General features: G+C 40.8%; 21 non-coding genes across 21 annotated transcripts; 18 read left to right on the forward strand and 3 right to left on the reverse strand.

Moving 5' to 3' along the window:
* Nucleotides 1–1,253: 1,253 nt before the first annotated feature.
* Nucleotides 1,254–1,327, forward strand: TRNAT-AGU (transfer RNA threonine (anticodon AGU)). The gene has a single exon. It is a non-coding gene; the product is annotated as a tRNA-Thr (tRNA).
* A 766-nt stretch (nt 1,328–2,093) lies between these two features.
* On the forward strand, nt 2,094–2,167 carry TRNAT-AGU (transfer RNA threonine (anticodon AGU)). The gene has a single exon. It is a non-coding gene; the product is annotated as a tRNA-Thr (tRNA).
* Nucleotides 2,168–2,934: 767 nt separating this feature from the next.
* On the forward strand, nt 2,935–3,008 carry TRNAT-AGU (transfer RNA threonine (anticodon AGU)). Its single transcript has one exon. It is a non-coding gene; the product is annotated as a tRNA-Thr (tRNA).
* Nucleotides 3,009–3,776: 768 nt separating this feature from the next.
* TRNAT-AGU (transfer RNA threonine (anticodon AGU)) lies at nt 3,777–3,850 on the forward strand. The gene has a single exon. It is a non-coding gene; the product is annotated as a tRNA-Thr (tRNA).
* A 2,449-nt stretch (nt 3,851–6,299) lies between these two features.
* Nucleotides 6,300–6,373, forward strand: TRNAT-AGU (transfer RNA threonine (anticodon AGU)). The gene has a single exon. It is a non-coding gene; the product is annotated as a tRNA-Thr (tRNA).
* A 236-nt stretch (nt 6,374–6,609) lies between these two features.
* TRNAK-UUU (transfer RNA lysine (anticodon UUU)) lies at nt 6,610–6,682 on the reverse strand. The gene has a single exon. It is a non-coding gene; the product is annotated as a tRNA-Lys (tRNA).
* Nucleotides 6,683–7,138: 456 nt separating this feature from the next.
* TRNAT-AGU (transfer RNA threonine (anticodon AGU)) lies at nt 7,139–7,212 on the forward strand. The gene has a single exon. It is a non-coding gene; the product is annotated as a tRNA-Thr (tRNA).
* A 767-nt stretch (nt 7,213–7,979) lies between these two features.
* On the forward strand, nt 7,980–8,053 carry TRNAT-AGU (transfer RNA threonine (anticodon AGU)). The gene has a single exon. It is a non-coding gene; the product is annotated as a tRNA-Thr (tRNA).
* Nucleotides 8,054–8,289: 236 nt separating this feature from the next.
* Nucleotides 8,290–8,362, reverse strand: TRNAK-UUU (transfer RNA lysine (anticodon UUU)). Its single transcript has one exon. It is a non-coding gene; the product is annotated as a tRNA-Lys (tRNA).
* Nucleotides 8,363–8,818: 456 nt separating this feature from the next.
* TRNAT-AGU (transfer RNA threonine (anticodon AGU)) lies at nt 8,819–8,892 on the forward strand. Its single transcript has one exon. It is a non-coding gene; the product is annotated as a tRNA-Thr (tRNA).
* A 236-nt stretch (nt 8,893–9,128) lies between these two features.
* TRNAK-UUU (transfer RNA lysine (anticodon UUU)) lies at nt 9,129–9,201 on the reverse strand. Its single transcript has one exon. It is a non-coding gene; the product is annotated as a tRNA-Lys (tRNA).
* A 457-nt stretch (nt 9,202–9,658) lies between these two features.
* On the forward strand, nt 9,659–9,732 carry TRNAT-AGU (transfer RNA threonine (anticodon AGU)). The gene has a single exon. It is a non-coding gene; the product is annotated as a tRNA-Thr (tRNA).
* Nucleotides 9,733–10,499: 767 nt separating this feature from the next.
* TRNAT-AGU (transfer RNA threonine (anticodon AGU)) lies at nt 10,500–10,573 on the forward strand. Its single transcript has one exon. It is a non-coding gene; the product is annotated as a tRNA-Thr (tRNA).
* Nucleotides 10,574–11,340: 767 nt separating this feature from the next.
* TRNAT-AGU (transfer RNA threonine (anticodon AGU)) lies at nt 11,341–11,414 on the forward strand. Its single transcript has one exon. It is a non-coding gene; the product is annotated as a tRNA-Thr (tRNA).
* A 767-nt stretch (nt 11,415–12,181) lies between these two features.
* On the forward strand, nt 12,182–12,255 carry TRNAT-AGU (transfer RNA threonine (anticodon AGU)). The gene has a single exon. It is a non-coding gene; the product is annotated as a tRNA-Thr (tRNA).
* A 1,608-nt stretch (nt 12,256–13,863) lies between these two features.
* Nucleotides 13,864–13,937, forward strand: TRNAT-AGU (transfer RNA threonine (anticodon AGU)). The gene has a single exon. It is a non-coding gene; the product is annotated as a tRNA-Thr (tRNA).
* Nucleotides 13,938–14,704: 767 nt separating this feature from the next.
* On the forward strand, nt 14,705–14,778 carry TRNAT-AGU (transfer RNA threonine (anticodon AGU)). The gene has a single exon. It is a non-coding gene; the product is annotated as a tRNA-Thr (tRNA).
* A 766-nt stretch (nt 14,779–15,544) lies between these two features.
* On the forward strand, nt 15,545–15,618 carry TRNAT-AGU (transfer RNA threonine (anticodon AGU)). The gene has a single exon. It is a non-coding gene; the product is annotated as a tRNA-Thr (tRNA).
* Nucleotides 15,619–17,226: 1,608 nt separating this feature from the next.
* Nucleotides 17,227–17,300, forward strand: TRNAT-AGU (transfer RNA threonine (anticodon AGU)). The gene has a single exon. It is a non-coding gene; the product is annotated as a tRNA-Thr (tRNA).
* A 767-nt stretch (nt 17,301–18,067) lies between these two features.
* TRNAT-AGU (transfer RNA threonine (anticodon AGU)) lies at nt 18,068–18,141 on the forward strand. The gene has a single exon. It is a non-coding gene; the product is annotated as a tRNA-Thr (tRNA).
* A 766-nt stretch (nt 18,142–18,907) lies between these two features.
* On the forward strand, nt 18,908–18,981 carry TRNAT-AGU (transfer RNA threonine (anticodon AGU)). Its single transcript has one exon. It is a non-coding gene; the product is annotated as a tRNA-Thr (tRNA).
* The last annotated feature ends 574 nt before the right edge of the window (nt 18,982–19,555 follow it).

Raw genomic sequence — 19,555 nt, forward strand, 5'->3', positions numbered from 1 at the left:
CTCCATACATGGCTACCTCACTGGTCAATAAAGGAAATGAATTACTAGTGCATTACACACATTTTGACACTGGAGACATAACTTTTTTCAGTCATTCCGTATCCAGATATAGAGATTTGCAGCATCTAGGACTTTAATGTTCACCCACTTACGGATTTGAATGTTTTGCCACATTCATGAGTGCAAACTTGCTCCCCAGTAAAGACGAACATGTGCTCCTCAATGCACACACTGGGCAATGCAGTCCACTCTAAATCGACGATTAATGACATGCTCGTTTTGTGCAATGGAGTTTCAGTCAATTGGAAAACATTTTGAAAAGTTATATTGCAACAGAAGCCCAGCCTTAAAAAAGTGGATTTCACTTCTAAATGATTACATGAGGAAGGAAAGGAGACCAGATGCAAAAAAGGTGCTGCGGCTTAGTTGGTTAAAGCGCCTGTCTAGTAAACAGGAGATCCTGAGTTCGAATCTCAGCAGCGCCTGTCTGCTTTTTTTTCGACCAATCTGTCTCCCCAATATTAAAACTTTGTACAAAGATTGCTATTTCATGCTATTTAGAAGCACAGTCAGGCTTGAAATGTTGGCAAAGCATCCAAGAACTCTGGACTCCACTACCTTAGAGTCATATTGCCCAAGGTTGCGATGCCATCAGAAATAGCACATATTAGAATGAGCAATTCATATTTCCTGCTTAATTTTTTGTAAAAGAAGCAAAGGTACGCCTGAACAGGGACTTGAACCCTGGACCCTCAGATTAAAAGTCTGATGCTCTAACGACTGAGCTCTCCAGGCACAAGGATCACTGCCCATTTGAAACTTGATTTTCACTCTACAGCACCTCCATACATGGCTACCTCACTGGTCAATAAAGGAAATGAATTACTAGTGCATTACACACATTTTGACACTGGAGACATAACTTTTTTCAGTCATTCCGTATCCAGATATAGAGATTTGCAGCATCTAGGACTTTAATGTTCACCCACTTACGGATTTGAATGTTTTGCCACATTCATGAGTGCAAAATTGCTCCCCAGTAAAGGCGAACATGTGCTCCTCAATACACACACTGGGCAATGCAGTCCACTCTAAATCAACGATTAATGACATGCTCGTTTTGTGCAATGGAGTTTCAGTCAATTGGAAAACATTTTGTAAAGTTATATTGCAACAGAAGCCCAGCCTTAAAAAAAGTGGATTTCACTTCTAAATGATTACATGAGGAAGGACAGGAGATCAGATGCAAAAGAGGTGCTGTGGCTTAGTTGGTTAAAGCGCCTGTCTAGTAAACAGGAGATCCTGAGTTCGAATCTCAGCAGCGCCTGTCTGCTTTTTTTTCGACCAATCTGTCTCCCCAATATTTAAACTTTGTACAAAGATTGTTATTTCATGCTATTTAGAAGCACAGTCAGGCTTGAAATGTTGGCAAAGCATCCAAGAATTCTGGACTCCACTACCTTAGAGTCATATTGCCCAAGGTTGCGATGCCATCAGAAATAGCACATATTAGAATGAGCAATTCATATTTCCTGCTAAATTTTTTGTAAAAGAAGCAAAGATACGCCTGAACAGGGACTTGAACCCTGGACCCTCAGATTAAAAGTCTGATGCTCTACCGACTGAGCTATCCAGGCAGATGGATCACTGCCATTTGAAACTTGATTTTCACTCTACAGCACCTCCATACATGGCTACCTCACTGGTCAATAAAGGAAATGAATTACTAGTGCATTACACACATTTTGACACTGGAGACATAACTTTTTTCAGTCATTCCGTATCCAGATATAGAGATTTGCAGCATCTAGGACTTTAATGTTCACCCACTTACGGATTTGAATGTTTTGCCACATTCATGAGTGCAAACTTGCTCCCCAGTAAAGACGAACATGTGCTCCTCAATGCACACACTGGGCAATGCAGTCCACTCTAAATCGACGATTAATGACATGCTCGTTTTGTGCAATGGAGTTTCAGTCAATTGGAAAACATTTTGAAAAGTTATATTGCAACAGAAGCCCAGCCTTAAAAAAGTGGATTTCACTTCTAAATGATTACATGAGGAAGGAAAGGAGACCAGATGCAAAAAAGGTGCTGTGGCTTAGTTGGTTAAAGCGCCTGTCTAGTAAACAGGAGATCCTGAGTTCGAATCTCAGCAGCGCCTGTCTGCTTTTTTTTCGACCAATCTGTCTCCCCAATATTAAAACTTTGTACAAAGATTGCTATTTCATGCTATTTAGAAGCACAGTCAGGCTTGAAATGTTGGCAAAGCATCCAAGAACTCTGGACTCCACTACCTTAGAGTCATATTGCCCAAGGTTGCGATGCCATCAGAAATAGCACATATTAGAATGAGCAATTCATATTTCCTGCTTAATTTTTTGTAAAAGAAGCAAAGGTACGCCTGAACAGGGACTTGAACCCTGGACCCTCAGATTAAAAGTCTGATGCTCTACCGACTGAGCTATCCAGGCACAAGGATCACTGCCCATTTGAAACTTGATTTTCACTCTACAGCACCTCCATACATGGCTACCTCACTGGTCAATAAAGGAAATGAATTACTAGTGCATTACACACATTTTGACACTGGAGACATAACTTTTTTCAGTCATTCCGTATCCAGATATAGAGATTTGCAGCATCTAGGACTTTAATGTTCACCCACTTACGGATTTGAATGTTTTGCCACATTCATGAGTGCAAACTTGCTCCCCAGTAAAGACGAACATGTGCTCCTCAATGCACACACTGGGCAATGCAGTCCACTCTAAATCGACAATTAATGACATGCTCGTTTTGTGCAATGGAGTTTCAGTCAATTGGAAAACATTTTGAAAAGTTATATTGCAACAGAAGCCCAGCCTTAAAAAAGTGGATTTCACTTCTAAATGATTACATGAGGAAGGAAAGGAGACCAGATGCAAAAAAGGTGCTGTGGCTTAGTTGGTTAAAGCGCCTGTCTAGTAAACAGGAGATCCTGAGTTCGAATCTCAGCAGCGCCTGTCTGCTTTTTTTTCGACCAATCTGTCTCCCCAATATTAAAACTTTGTACAAAGATTGCTATTTCATGCTATTTAGAAGCACAGTCAGGCTTGAAATGTTGGCAAAGCATCCAAGAACTCTGGACTCCACTACCTTAGAGTCATATTGCCCAAGGTTGCGATGCCATCAGAAATAGCACATATTAGAATGAGCAATTCATATTTCCTGCTTAATTTTTTGTAAAAGAAGCAAAGGTACGCCTGAACAGGGACTTGAACCCTGGACCCTCAGATTAAAAGTCTGATGCTCTACCGACTGAGCTATCCAGGCACAAGGATCACTGCCCATTTGAAACTTGATTTTCACTCTACAGCACCTCCATACATGGCTACCTCACTGGTCAATAAAGGAAATGAATTACTAGTGCATTACACACATTTTGACACTGGAGACATAACTTTTTTCAGTCATTCCGTATCCAGATATAGAGATTTGCAGCATCTAGGACTTTAATGTTCACCCACTTACGGATTTGAATGTTTTGCCACATTCATGAGTGCAAAATTGCTCCCCAGTAAAGGCGAACATGTGCTCCTCAATACACACACTGGGCAATGCAGTCCACTCTAAATCAACGATTAATGACATGCTCGTTTTGTGCAATGGAGTTTCAGTCAATTGGAAAACATTTTGTAAAGTTATATTGCAACAGAAGCCCAGCCTTAAAAAAAGTGGATTTCACTTCTAAATGATTACATGAGGAAGGACAGGAGATCAGATGCAAAAGAGGTGCTGTGGCTTAGTTGGTTAAAGCGCCTGTCTAGTAAACAGGAGATCCTGAGTTCGAATCTCAGCAGCGCCTGTCTGCTTTTTTTTCGACCAATCTGTCTCCCCAATATTTAAACTTTGTACAAAGATTGTTATTTCATGCTATTTAGAAGCACAGTCAGGCTTGAAATGTTGGCAAAGCATCCAAGAATTCTGGACTCCACTACCTTAGAGTCATATTGCCCAAGGTTGCGATGCCATCAGAAATAGCACATATTAGAATGAGCAATTCATATTTCCTGCTAAATTTTTTGTAAAAGAAGCAAAGATACGCCTGAACAGGGACTTGAACCCTGGACCCTCAGATTAAAAGTCTGATGCTCTACCGACTGAGCTATCCAGGCAGATGGATCACTGCCATTTGAAACTTGATTTTCACTCTACAGCACCTCCATACATGGCTACCTCACTGGTCAATAAAGGAAATGAATTACTAGTGCATTACACACATTTTGACACTGGAGACATAACTTTTTTCAGTCATTCCGTATCCAGATATAGAGATTTGCAGCATCTAGGACTTTAATGTTCACCCACTTACGGATTTGAATGTTTTGCCACATTCATGAGTGCAAAATTGCTCCCCAGTAAAGGCGAACATGTGCTCCTCAATACACACACTGGGCAATAAAGTCCACTCTAAATCAACGATTAATGACATGCTCGTTTTGTGCAATGGAGTTTCAGTCAATTGGAAAACATTTTGTAAAGTTATACTGCAACAGAAGCCCAGCCTTAAAAAAAGTGGATTTCACTTCTAAATGATTACATGAGGAAGGAAAGGAGACCAGATGCAAAAAAGGTGCTGCGGCTTAGTTGGTTAAAGCGCCTGTCTAGTAAACAGGAGATCCTGAGTTCGAATCTCAGCAGCGCCTGTCTGCTTTTTTTTCGACCAATCTGTCTCCCCAATATTAAAACTTTGTACAAAGATTGCTATTTCATGCTATTTAGAAGCACAGTCAGGCTTGAAATGTTGGCAAAGCATCCAAGAACTCTGGACTCCACTACCTTAGAGTCATATTGCCCAAGGTTGCGATGCCATCAGAAATAGCACATATTAGAATGAGCAATTCATATTTCCTGCTTAATTTTTTGTAAAAGAAGCAAAGGTACGCCTGAACAGGGACTTGAACCCTGGACCCTCAGATTAAAAGTCTGACACTCTACCGACTGAGCTATCCAAGCAGATGGATCACTGCCATTTGAAACTTGATTTTCACTCTACAGCACCTCCATACATGGCTACCTCACTGGTCAATAAAGGAAATGAATTACTAGTGCATTACACACATTTTGACACTGGAGACATAACTTTTCTCAGTCATTCCGTATCCAGATATAGAGATGTGCAGCATCTAGGACTTTAATGTTCACCCACTTACGGATTTGAATGTTTTGCCACATTCATGAGTGCAAACTTGCTCCCCAGTAAAGACGAACATGTGCTCCTCAATACACACACTGGGCAATGCAGTCCACTCTAAATCGACGATTAATGACATGCTCGTTTTGTGCAATGGAGTTTCAGTCAATTGGAAAACATTTTGTAAAGTTATATTGCAACAGAAGCCCAGCCTTAAAAAAAGTGGATTTCACTTCTAAATGATTACATGAGGAAGGAAAGGAGATCAGATGCAAAAGAGGTGCTGTGGCTTAGTTGGTTAAAGCGCCTGTCTAGTAAACAGGAGATCCTGAGTTCGAATCTCGGCAGCGCCTGTCTGCTTTTTTTTCGACCAATCTGTCTCCCCAATATTAAAACTTTGTACAAAGATTGTTATTTCATGCTATTTAGAAGCACAGTCAGGCTTGAAATGTTGGCAAAGCATCCAAGAATTCTGGACTCCACTACCTTAGAGTCATATTGCCCAAGGTTGCGATGCCATCAGAAATAGCACATATTAGAATGAGCAATTCATATTTCCTGCTAAATTTTTTGTAAAAGAAGCAAAGATACGCCTGAACAGGGACTTGAACCCTGGACCCTCAGATTAAAAGTCTGATGCTCTACCGACTGAGCTATCCAGGCACAGGGATCACTGCCCATTTGAAACTTGATTTTCACTCTACAGCACCTCCATACATGGCTACCTCACTGGTCAATAAAGGAAATGAATTACTAGTGCATTACACACATTTTGACACTGGAGACATAACTTTTTTCAGTCATTCCGTATCCAGATATAGAGATTTGCAGCATCTAGGACTTTAATGTTCACCCACTTACGGATTTTAATGTTTTGCCACATTCATGAGTGCAAACTTGCTCCCCAGTAAAGACGAACATGTGCTCCTCAATGCACACACTGGGCAATGCAGTCCACTCTAAATCGACGATTAATGACATGCTCGTTTTGTGCAATGGAGTTTCAGTCAATTGGAAAACATTTTGAAAAGTTATATTGCAACAGAAGCCCAGCCTTAAAAAAGTGGATTTCACTTCTAAATGATTACATGAGGAAGGAAAGGAGACCAGATGCAAAAAAGGTGCTGTGGCTTAGTTGGTTAAAGCGCCTGTCTAGTAAACAGGAGATCCTGAGTTCGAATCTCAGCAGCGCCTGTCTGCTTTTTTTCGACCAATCTGTCTCCCCAATATTAAAACTTTGTACAAAGATTGCTATTTCATGCTATTTAGAAGCACAGTCAGGCTTGATATGTTGGCAAAGCATCCAAGAACTCTGGACTCCACTACCTTAGAGTCATATTGCCCAAGGTTGCGATGCCATCAGAAATAGCACATGTTAGAATGGGCAATTCATATTTCCTGCTTAATTTTTTGTAAAAGAAGCAAAGGTACGCCTGAACAGGGACTTGAACCCTGGACCCTCAGATTAAAAGTCTGATGCTCTACCAACTGAGCTATCCAGGCAGATGGATCACTGCCATTTGAAACTTGATTTTCACTCTACAGCACCTCCATACATGGCTACCTCACTGGTCAATAAAGGAAATGAATTACTAGTGCATTACACACATTTTGACACTGGAGACATAACTTTTTTCAGTCATTCCGTATCCAGATATAGAGATTTGCAGCATCTAGGACTTTAATGTTCACCCACTTACGGATTTGAATGTTTTGCCACATTCATGAGTGCAAACTTGCTCCCCAGTAAAGACGAACATGTGCTCCTCAATGCACACACTGGGCAATGCAGTCCACTCTAAATCAACGATTAATGACATGCTCGTTTTGTGCAATGGAGTTTCAGTCAATTGGAAAACATTTTGAAAAGTTATATTGCAACAGAAGCCCAGCCTTAAAAAAGTGTATTTCACTTCTAAATGATTACATGAGGAAGGAAAGGAGACCAGATGCAAAAAAGGTGCTGTGGCTTAGTTGGTTAAAGCGCCTGTCTAGTAAACAGGAGATCCTGAGTTCGAATCTCAGCAGCGCCTGTCTGCTTTTTTTTCGACCAATCTGTCTCCCCAATATTAAAACTTTGTACAAAGATTGCTATTTCATGCTATTTAGAAGCACAGTGAGGCTTGAAATGTTGGCAAAGCATCCAAGAACTCTGGACTCCACTACCTTAGAGTCATATTGCCCAAGGTTGCGATGCCATCAGAAATAGCACATATTAGAATGAGCAATTCATATTTCCTGCTTAATTTTTTGTAAAAGAAGCAAAGGTACGCCTGAACAGGGACTTGAACCCTGGACCCTCAGATTAAAAGTCTGATGCTCTACCGACTGAGCTATCCAGGCACAGGGATCACTGCCCATTTGAAACTTGATTTTCACTCTACAGCACCTCCATACATGGCTACCTCACTGGTCAATAAAGGAAATGAATTACTAGTTCATTACACACATTTTGACACTGGAGACATAACTTTTTTCAGTCATTCCGTATCCAGATATAGAGATTTGCAGCATCTAGGACTTTAATGTTCACCCACTTACGGATTTGAATGTTTTGCCACATTCATGAGTGCAAACTTGCTCCCCAGTAAAGACGAACATGTGCTCCTCAATGCACACACTGGGCAATGCAGTCCACTCTAAATCGATGATTAATGACATGCTCGTTTTGTGCAATGGAGTTTCAGTCAATTGGAAAACATTTTGAAAAGTTATATTGCAACAGAAGCCCAGCCTTAAAAAAGTGGATTTCACTTCTAAATGATTACATGAGGAAGGAAAGGAGACCAGATACAAAAAAGGTGCTGTGGCTTAGTTGGTTAAAGCGCCTGTCTAGTAAACAGGAGATCCTGAGTTCGAATCTCAGCAGCGCCTGTCTGCTTTTTTTCGACCAATCTGTCTCCCCAATATTAAAACTTTGTACAAAGATTGCTATTTCATGCTATTTAGAAGCACAGTCAGGCTTGATATGTTGGCAAAGCATCCAAGAACTCTGGACTCCACTACCTTAGAGCCATATTGCCCAAGGTTGCGATGCCATCAGAAATAGCACATATTAGAATGAGCAATTCATATTTCCTGCTTAATTTTTTGTAAAAGAAGCAAAGGTATGCCTGAACAGGGACTTGAACCCTGGACCCTCAGATTAAAAGTCTGATGCTCTACCGACTGAGCTATCCAGGCACAAGTATCACTGCCATTTGAAACTTGATTTTCACTCTACAGCGCCTCCATACATGGCTACCTCACTGGTCAATAAAGGAAATGAATTACTAGTGCATTACACACATTTTGACACTGGAGACATAACTTTTTTCAGTCATTCCGTATCCAGATATAGAGATTTGCAGCATCTAGGACTTTAATGTTCACCCACTTACGGATTTGAATGTTTTGCCACATTCATGAGTGCAAACTTGCTCCCCAGTAAAGACGAACATGTGCTCCTCAATGCACACACTGGGCAATGCAGTCCACTCTAAATCGATGATTAATGACATGCTCGTTTTGTGCAATGGAGTTTCAGTCAATTGGAAAACATTTTGAAAAGTTATATTGCAACAGAAGCCCAGCCTTAAAAAAGTGGATTTCACTTCTAAATGATTACATGAGGAAGGAAAGGAGACCAGATACAAAAAAGGTGCTGTGGCTTAGTTGGTTAAAGCGCCTGTCTAGTAAACAGGAGATCCTGAGTTCGAATCTCAGCAGCGCCTGTCTGCTTTTTTTCGACCAATCTGTCTCCCCAATATTAAAACTTTGTACAAAGATTGCTATTTCATGCTATTTAGAAGCACAGTCAGGCTTGATATGTTGGCAAAGCATCCAAGAACTCTGGACTCCACTACCTTAGAGTCATATTGCCCAAGGTTGCGATGCCATCAGAAATAGCACATATTAGAATGAGCAATTCATATTTCCTGCTTAATTTTTTGTAAAAGAAGCAAAGGTATGCCTGAACAGGGACTTGAACCCTGGACCCTCAGATTAAAAGTCTGATGCTCTACCGACTGAGCTATCCAGGCACAAGTATCACTGCCATTTGAAACTTGATTTTCACTCTACAGCGCCTCCATACATGGCTACCTCACTGGTCAATAAAGGAAATGAATTACTAGTGCATTACACACATTTTGACACTGGAGACATAACTTTTTTCAGTCATTCCTTATCCAGATATAGAGATTTGCAGCATCTAGGACTTTAATGTTCACCCACTTACGGATTTGAATGTTTTGCCACATTCATGAGTGCAAAATTGCTCCCCAGTAAAGGCGAACATGTGCTCCTCAATACACACACTGGGCAATGCAGTCCACTCTAAATCAACGATTAATGACATGCTCGTTTTGTGCAATGGAGTTTCAGTTAATTGGAAAACATTTTGTAAAGTTATATTGCAACAGAAGCCCAGCCTTAAAAAAAGTGGATTTCACTTCTAAATGATTACATGAGGAAGGAAAGGAGATCAGATGCAAAAGAGGTGCTGTGGCTTAGTTGGTTAAAGCGCCTGTCTAGTAAACAGGAGATCCTGAGTTCGAATCTCAGCAGCACCTGTCTGCTTTTTTTTCGACCAATCTGTCTCCCCAATATTAAAACTTTGTACAAAGATTGTTATTTCATGCTATTTAGAAGCACAGTCAGGCTTGAAATGTTGGCAAAGCATCCAAGAATTCTGGACTCCACTACCTTAGAGTCATATTGCCCAAGGTTGCGATGCCATCAGAAATAGCACATATTAGAATGAGCAATTCATATTTCCTGCTTAATTTTTTGTAAAAGAAGCAAAGATACGCCTGAACAGGGACTTGAACCCTGGACCCTCAGATTAAAAGTCTGATGCTCTACCGACTGAGCTATCCAGGCACAGGGATCACTGCCCATTTGAAACTTGATTTTCACTCTACAGCACCTCCATACATGGCTACCTCACTGGTCAATAAAGGAAATTAATTACTAGTGCATTACACACATTTTGACACTGGAGACATAACTTTTTTCAGTCATTCCGTATCCAGATATAGAGATTTGCAGCATCTAGGACTTTAATGTTCACCCACTTACGGATTTGAATGTTTTGCCACATTCATGAGTGCAAACTTGCTCCCCAGTAAAGACGAACATGTGCTCCTCAATGCACACACTGGGCAATGCAGTCCACTCTAAATCGACGATTAATGACATGCTCGTTTTGTGCAATGGAGTTTCAGTCAATTGGAAAACATTTTGAAAAGTTATATTGCAACAGAAGCCCAGCCTTAAAAAAGTGGATTTCACTTCTAAATGATTACATGAGGAAGGAAAGGAGACCAGATGCAAAAAAGGTGCTGTGGCTTAGTTGGTTAAAGCGCCTGTCTAGTAAACAGGAGATCCTGAGTTCGAATCTCAGCAGCGCCTGTCTGCTTTTTTTTCGACCAATCTGTCTCCCCAATATTAAAACTTTGTACAAAGATTGCTATTTCATGCTATTTAGAAGCACAGTGAGGCTTGAAATGTTGGCAAAGCATCCAAGAACTCTGGACTCCACTACCTTAGAGTCATATTGCCCAAGGTTGCGATGCCATCAGAAATAGCACATATTAGAATGAGCAATTCATATTTCCTGCTTAATTTTTTGTAAAAGAAGCAAAGGTACGCCTGAACAGGGACTTGAACCCTGGACCCTCAGATTAAAAGTCTGATGCTCTACCGACTGAGCTATCCAGGCACAGGGATCACTGCCCATTTGAAACTTGATTTTCACTCTACAGCACCTCCATACATGGCTACCTCACTGGTCAATAAAGGAAATGAATTACTAGTGCATTACACACATTTTGACACTGGAGACATAACTTTTTTCAGTCATTCCGTATCCAGATATAGAGATTTGCAGCATCTAGGACTTTAATGTTCACCCACTTACGGATTTGAATGTTTTGCCACATTCATGAGTGCAAACTTGCTCCCCAGTAAAGACGAACATGTGCTCCTCAATGCACACACTGGGCAATGCAGTCCACTCTAAATCGACGATTAATGACATGCTCGTTTTGTGCAATGGAGTTTCAGTCAATTGGAAAACATTTTGAAAAGTTATATTGCAACAGAAGCCCAGCCTTAAAAAAGTGGATTTCACTTCTAAATGATTACATGAGGAAGGAAAGGAGACCAGATGCAAAAAAGGTGCTGTGGCTTAGTTGGTTAAAGCGCCTGTCTAGTAAACAGGAGATCCTGAGTTCGAATCTCAGCAGCGCCTGTCTGCTTTTTTTTCGACCAATCTGTCTCCCCAATATTAAAACTTTGTACAAAGATTGCTATTTCATGCTATTTAGAAGCACAGTCAGGCTTGAAATGTTGGCAAAGCATCCAAGAACTCTGGACTCCACTACCTTAGAGTCATATTGCCCAAGGTTGCGATGCCATCAGAAATAGCACATATTAGAATGAGCAATTCATATTTCCTGCTTAATTTTTTGTAAAAGAAGCAAAGGTACGCCTGAACAGGGACTTGAACCCTGGACCCTCAAATTAAAAGTCTGATGCTCTACCGACTGAGCTATCCAGGCACAGGGATCACTGCCCATTTGAAACTTGATTTTCACTCTACAGCACCTCCATACATGGCTACCTCACTGGTCAATAAAGGAAATGAATTACTAGTGCATTACACACATTTTGACACTGGAGACATAACTTTTTTCAGTCATTCCGTATCCAGATATAGAGATTTGCAGCATCTAGGACTTTAATGTTCACCCACTTACGGATTTGAATGTTTTGCCACATTCATGAGTGCAAACTTGCTCCCCAGTAAAGACGAACATGTGCTCCTCAATGCACACACTGGGCAATGCAGTCCACTCTAAATCGACGATTAATGACATGCTCGTTTTGTGCAATGGAGTTTCAGTCAATTGGAAAACATTTTGAAAAGTTATATTGCAACAGAAGCCCAGCCTTAAAAAAGTGGATTTCACTTCTGATTGATTACATGAGGAAGGAAAGGAGACCAGATACAAAAAAGGTGCTGTGGCTTAGTTGGTTAAAGCGCCTGTCTAGTAAACAGGAGATCCTGAGTTCGAATCTCAGCAGCGCCTGTCTGCTTTTTTTTCGACCAATCTGTCTCCCCAATATTAAAACTTTGTACAAAGATTGCTATTTCATGCTATTTAGAAGCACAGTCAGGCTTGAAATGTTGGCAAAGCATCCAAGAATTCTGGACTCCACTACCTTAGAGTCATATTGCCCAAGGTTGCGATGCCATCAGAAATAGCACATATTAGAATGAGCAATTCATATTTCCTGCTAAATTTTTTGTAAAAGAAGCAAAGATACGCCTGAACAGGGACTTGAACCCTGGACCCTCAGATTAAAAGTCTGATGCTCTACTGACTGAGCTATCCAGGCACAGGGATCACTGCCCCTTTGAAACTTGATTTTCACTCTACAGCACCTCCACACATGGCTACCTCACTGGTCAATAAAGGAAATGAATTACTAGTGCATTACACACATTTTGACACTGGAGACATAACTTTTTTCAGTCATTCCGTATCCAGATATAGAGATTTGCAGCATCTAGGACTTTAATGTTCACCCACTTACGGATTTGAATGTTTTGCCACATTCATGAGTGCAAACTTGCTCCCCAGTAAAGACGAACATGTGCTCCTCAATGCACACACTGGGCAATGCAGTCCACTCTAAATCGACGATTAATGACATGCTCGTTTTGTGCAATGGAGTTTCAGTCAATTGGAAAACATTTTGAAAAGTTATATTGCAACAGAAGCCCAGCCTTAAAAAAGTGGATTTCACTTCTGATTGATTACATGAGGAAGGAAAGGAGACCAGATGCAAAAAAGGTGCTGTGGCTTAGTTGGTTAAAGCGCCTGTCTAGTAAACAGGATATCCTGAGTTCGAATCTCAGCAGCGCCTGTCTGCTTTTTTTTCGACCAATCTGTCTCCCCAATATTAAAACTTTGTACAAAGATTGCTATTTCATGCTATTTAGAAGCACAGTCAGGCTTGAAATGTTGGCAAAGCATCCAAGAACTCTGGACTCCACTACCTTAGAGTCATATTGCCCAAGGTTGCGATGCCATCAGAAATAGCACATATTAGAATGAGCAATTCATATTTCCTGCTTAATTTTTTGTAAAAGAAGCAAAGGTACGCCTAAACAGGGACTTGAACCCTGGACCCTCAGATTAAAAGTCTGATGCTCTACCGATTTAGCTATCCAGGCACAGGGATCACTGCCCATTTGAAACTTGATTTTCACTCTACAGCACCTCCATACATGGCTACCTCACTGGTCAATAAAGGAAATGAATTACTAGTGCATTACACACATTTTGACACTGGAGACATAACTTTTTTCAGTCATTCCGTATCCAGATATAGAGATTTGCAGCATCTAGGACTTTAATGTTCACCCACTTACGGATTTGAATGTTTTGCCACATTCATGAGTGCAAACTTGCTCCCCAGTAAAGACGAACATGTGCTCCTCAATGCACACACTGGGCAATGCAGTCCACTCTAAATCGACGATTAATGACATGCTCGTTTTGTGCAATGGAGTTTCAGTCAATTGGAAAACATTTTGAAAAGTTATATTGCAACAGAAGCCCAGCCTTAAAAAAGTGGATTTCACTTCTGATTGATTACATGAGGAAGGAAAGGAGACCAGATGCAAAAAAGGTGCTGTGGCTTAGTTGGTTAAAGCGCCTGTCTAGTAAACAGGAGATCCTGAGTTCGAATCTCAGCAGCGCCTGTCTGCTTTTTTTTCGACCAATCTGTCTCCCCAATATTAAAACTTTGTACAAAGATTGCTATTTCATGCTATTTAGAAGCACAGTCAGGCTTGAAATGTTGGCAAAGCATCCAAGAACTCTGGACTCCACTACCTTAGAGTCATATTGCCCAAGGTTGCGATGCCATCAGAAACAGCACATATTAGAATGAGCAATTCATATTTCCTGCTTAATTTTTTGTAAAAGAAGCAAAGGTACGCCTGAACAGGGACTTGAACCCTGGACCCTCAGATTAAAAGTCTGATGCTCTACCGACTGAGCTATCCAGGCACAGGGATCACTGCCCATTTGAAACTTGATTTTCACTCTACAGCACCTCCATACATGGCTACCTCACTGGTCAATAAAGGAAATGAATTACTAGTGCATTACACACATTTTGACACTGGAGACATAACTTTTTTCAGTCATTCCGTATCCAGATATAGAGATTTGCAGCATCTAGGACTTTAATGTTCACCCACTTACGGATTTGAATGTTTTGCCACATTCATGAGTGCAAACTTGCTCCCCAGTAAAGACGAACATGTGCTCCTCAATGCACACACTGGGCAATGCAGTCCACTCTAAATCGACGATTAATGACATGCTCGTTTTGTGCAATGGCGTTTCAGTCAATTGGAAAACATTTTGAAAAGTTATATTGCAATAGAAGCCCAGCCTTAAAAAAGTGGATTTCACTTCTAAATGATTACATGAGGAAGGAAAGGAGACCAGATGCAAAAAAGGTGCTGTGGCTTAGTTGGTTAAAGCGCCTGTCTAGTAAACAGGAGATCCTGAGTTCGAATCTCAGCAGCGCCTGTCTGCTTTTTTTTCGACCAATCTGTCTCCCCAATATTAAAACTTTGTACAAAGATTGCTATTTCATGCTATTTAGAAGCACAGTCAGGCTTGAAATGTTGGCAAAGCATCCAAGAACTCTGGACTCCACTACCTTAGAGTCATATTGCCCAAGGTTGCGATGCCATCAGAAATAGCACATATTAGAATGAGCAATTCATATTTCCTGCTTAATTTTTTGTAAAAGAAGCAAAGGTACACCTGAACAGGGACTTGAACCCTGGACCCTCAGATTAAAAGTCTGATGCTCTACCGACTGAGCTATCCAGGCAGATGGATCACTGCCATTTGAAACTTGATTTTCACTCTACAGCACCTCCATACATGGCTACCTCACTGGTCAATAAAGGAAATGAATTACTAGTGCATTACACACATTTTGACACTGGAGACATAACTTTTTTCAGTCATTCCGTATCCAGATATAGAGATTTGCAGCATCTAGGACTTTAATGTTCACCCACTTACGGATTTGAATGTTTTGCCACATTCATGAGTGCAAACTTGCTCCCCAGTAAAGACGAACATGTGCTCCTCAATGCACACACTGGGCAAAGCAGTCCACTCTAAATCGACGATTAATGACATGCTCGTTTTGTGCAATGGAGTTTCAGTCAATTGGAAAACATTTTGAAAAGTTATATTGCAACAGAAGCCCAGCCTTAAAAAAGTGGATTTCACTTCTAAATGATTACATGAGGAAGGAAAGGAGACCAGATGCAAAAAGGGTGCTGTGGCTTAGTTGGTTAAAGCGCCTGTCTAGTAAACAGGAGATCCTGAGTTCGAATCTCAGCAGCGCCTGTCTGCTTTTTTTTCGACCAATCTGTCTCCCCAATATTAAAACTTTGTACAAAGATTGCTATTTCATGCTATTTAGAAGCACAGTGAGGCTTGAAATGTTGGCAAAGCATCCAAGAACTCTGGACTCCACTACCTTAGAGTCATATTGCCCAAGGTTGCGATGCCATCAGAAATAGCACATATTAGAATGAGCAATTCATATTTCCTGCTTAATTTTTTGTAAAAGAAGCAAAGGTACGCCTAAACAGGGACATGAACCCTGGACCCTCAGATTAAAAGTCTGATGCTCTACCGATTTAGCTATCCAGGCACAGGGATCACTGCCCATTTGAAACTTGATTTTCACTCTACAGCACCTCCATACATGGCTACCTCACTGGTCAATAAAGGAAATGAATTACTAGTGCATTACACACATTTTGACACTGGAGACATAACTTTTTTCAGTCATTCCGTATCCAGATATAGAGATTTGCAGCATCTAGGACTTTAATTTTCACCCACTTACGGATTTGAATGTTTTGCCACATTCATGAGTGCAAACTTGCTCCCCAGTAAAGACGAACATGTGCTCCTCAATGCACACACTGGGCAATGCAGTCCACTCTAAATCGACGATTAATGACATGCTCGTTTTGTGCAATGGAGTTTCAGTCAATTGGAAAACATTTTGAAAAGTTATATTGCAACAGAAGCCCAGCCTTAAAAAAGTGGATTTCACTTCTGATTGATTACATGAGGAAGGAAAGGAGACCAGATGCAAAAAAGGGGCTGTGGCTTAGTTGGTTAAAGCGCCTGTCTAGTAAACAGGAGATCCTGAGTTCGAATCTCAGCAGCGCCTGTCTGCTTTTTTTTCGACCAATCTGTCTCCCCAATATTAAAACTTTGTACAAAGATTGCTATTTCATGCTATTTAGAAGCACAGTCAGGCTTGAAATGTTGGCAAAGCATCCAAGAACTCTGGACTCCACTACCTTAGAGTCATATTGCCCAAGGTTGCGATGCCATCAGAAACAGCACATATTAGAATGAGCAATTCATATTTCCTGCTTAATTTTTTGTAAAAGAAGCAAAGGTACGCCTGAACAGGGACTTGAACCCTGGACCCTCAGATTAAAAGTCTGATGCTCTACCGACTGAGCTATCCAGGCACATGGATCACTGCCATTTGAAACTTGATTTTCACTCTACAGCGCCTCCATACATGGCTACCTCACTGGTCAATAAAGGAAATGAATTACTAGTGCATTACACACATTTTGACACTGGAGACATAACTTTTTTCAGTCATTCCTTATCCAGATATAGAGATTTGCAGCATCTAGGACTTTAATGTTCACCCACTTACGGATTTGAATGTTTTGCCACATTCATGAGTGCAAAATTGCTCCCCAGTAAAGGCGAACATGTGCTCCTCAATACACACACTGGGCAATGCAGTCCACTCTAAATCAACGATTAATGACATGCTCGTTTTGTGCAATGGAGTTTCAGTCAATTGGAAAACATTTTGTAAAGTTATATTGCAACAGAAGCCCAGCCTTAAAAAAAGTGGATTTCACTTCTAAATGATTACATGAGGAAGGAAAGGAGATCAGATGCAAAAGAGGTGCTGTGGCTTAGTTGGTTAAAGCGCCTGTCTAGTAAACAGGAGATCCTGAGTTCGAATCTCAGCAGCGCCTGTCTGCTTTTTTTTCGACCAATCTGTCTCCCCAATATTAAAACTTTGTACAAAGATTGTTATTTCATGCTATTTAGAAGCACAGTCAGGCTTGAAATGTTGGCAAAGCATCCAAGAATTCTGGACTCCACTACCTTAGAGTCATATTGCCCAAGGTTGCGATGCCATCAGAAATAGCACATATTAGAATGAGCAATTCATATTTCCTGCTAAATTTTTTGTAAAAGAAGCAAAGATACGCCTGAACAGGGACTTGAACCCTGGACCCTCAGATTAAAAGTCTGATGCTCTACCGACTGAGCTATCCAGGCACAGGGATCACTGCCCATTTGAAACTTGATTTTCACTCTACAGCACCTCCATACATGGCTACCTCACTGGTCAATAAAGGAAATGAATTACTAGTGCATTACACACATTTTGACACTGGAGACATAACTTTTTTCAGTCATTCCGTATCCAGATATAGAGATTTGCAGCATCTAGGACTTTAATGTTCACCCACTTACGGATTTGAATGTTTTGCCACATTCATGAGTGCAAACTTGCTCCCCAGTAAAGACGAACATGTGCTCCTCAATGCACACACTGGGCAATGCAGTCCACTCTAAATCGACGATTAATGACATGCTCGTTTTGTGCAATGGCGTTTCAGTCAATTGGAAAACATTTTGAAAAGTTATATTGCAATAGAAGCCCAGCCTTAAAAAAGTGGATTTCACTTCTAAATGATTACATGAGGAAGGAAAGGAGACCAGATGCAAAAAAGGTGCTGTGGCTTAGTTGGTTAAAGCGCCTGTCTAGTAAACAGGAGATCCTGAGTTCGAATCTCAGCAGCGCCTGTCTGCTTTTTTTTCGACCAATCTGTCTCCCCAATATTAAAACTTTGTACAAAGATTGCTATTTCATGCTATTTAGAAGCACAGTCAGGCTTGAAATGTTGGCAAAGCATCCAAGAACTCTGGACTCCACTACCTTAGAGTCATATTGCCCAAGGTTGCGATGCCATCAGAAATAGCACATATTAGAATGAGCAATTCATATTTCCTGCTTAATTTTTTGTAAAAGAAGCAAAGGTACACCTGAACAGGGACTTGAACCCTGGACCCTCAGATTAAAAGTCTGATGCTCTACCGACTGAGCTATCCAGGCAGATGGATCACTGCCATTTGAAACTTGATTTTCACTCTACAGCACCTCCATACATGGCTACCTCACTGGTCAATAAAGGAAATGAATTACTAGTGCATTACACACATTTTGACACTGGAGACATAACTTTTTTCAGTCATTCCGTATCCAGATATAGAGATTTGCAGCATCTAGGACTTTAATGTTCACCCACTTACGGATTTGAATGTTTTGCCACATTCATGAGTGCAAACTTGCTCCCCAGTAAAGACGAACATGTGCTCCTCAATGCACACACTGGGCAAAGCAGTCCACTCTAAATCGACGATTAATGACATGCTCGTTTTGTGCAATGGAGTTTCAGTCAATTGGAAAACATTTTGAAAAGTTATATTGCAACAGAAGCCCAGCCTTAAAAAAGTGGATTTCACTTCTAAATGATTACATGAGGAAGGAAAGGAGACCAGATGCAAAAAGGGTGCTGTGGCTTAGTTGGTTAAAGCGCCTGTCTAGTAAACAGGAGATCCTGAGTTCGAATCTCAGCAGCGCCTGTCTGCTTTTTTTTCGACCAATCTGTCTCCCCAATATTAAAACTTTGTACAAAGATTGCTATTTCATGCTATTTAGAAGCACAGTGAGGCTTGAAATGTTGGCAAAGCATCCAAGAACTCTGGACTCCACTACCTTAGAGTCATATTGCCCAAGGTTGCGATGCCATCAGAAATAGCACATATTAGAATGAGCAATTCATATTTCCTGCTTAATTTTTTGTAAAAGAAGCAAAGGTACGCCTAAACAGGGACATGAACCCTGGACCCTCAGATTAAAAGTCTGATGCTCTACCGATTTAGCTATCCAGGCACAGGGATCACTGCCCATTTGAAACTTGATTTTCACTCTACAGCACCTCCATACATGGCTACCTCACTGGTCAATAAAGGAAATGAATTACTAGTGCATTACACACATTTTGACACTGGAGACATAACTTTTTTCAGTCATTCCGTATCCAGATATAGAGATTTGCAGCATCTAGGACTTTAATTTTCACCCACTTACGGATTTGAATGTTTTGCCACATTCATGAGTGCAAACTTGCTCCCCAGTAAAGACGAACATGTGCTC

The sequence above is a fragment of the Ambystoma mexicanum genome, unplaced genomic scaffold (genome assembly GCF_040938575.1).
Source record: "Ambystoma mexicanum isolate Mex_15411 unplaced genomic scaffold, UKY_AmexF1_1 Mex_scaf1, whole genome shotgun sequence".
NCBI lineage: Eukaryota > Metazoa > Chordata > Amphibia > Caudata > Ambystomatidae > Ambystoma > Ambystoma mexicanum.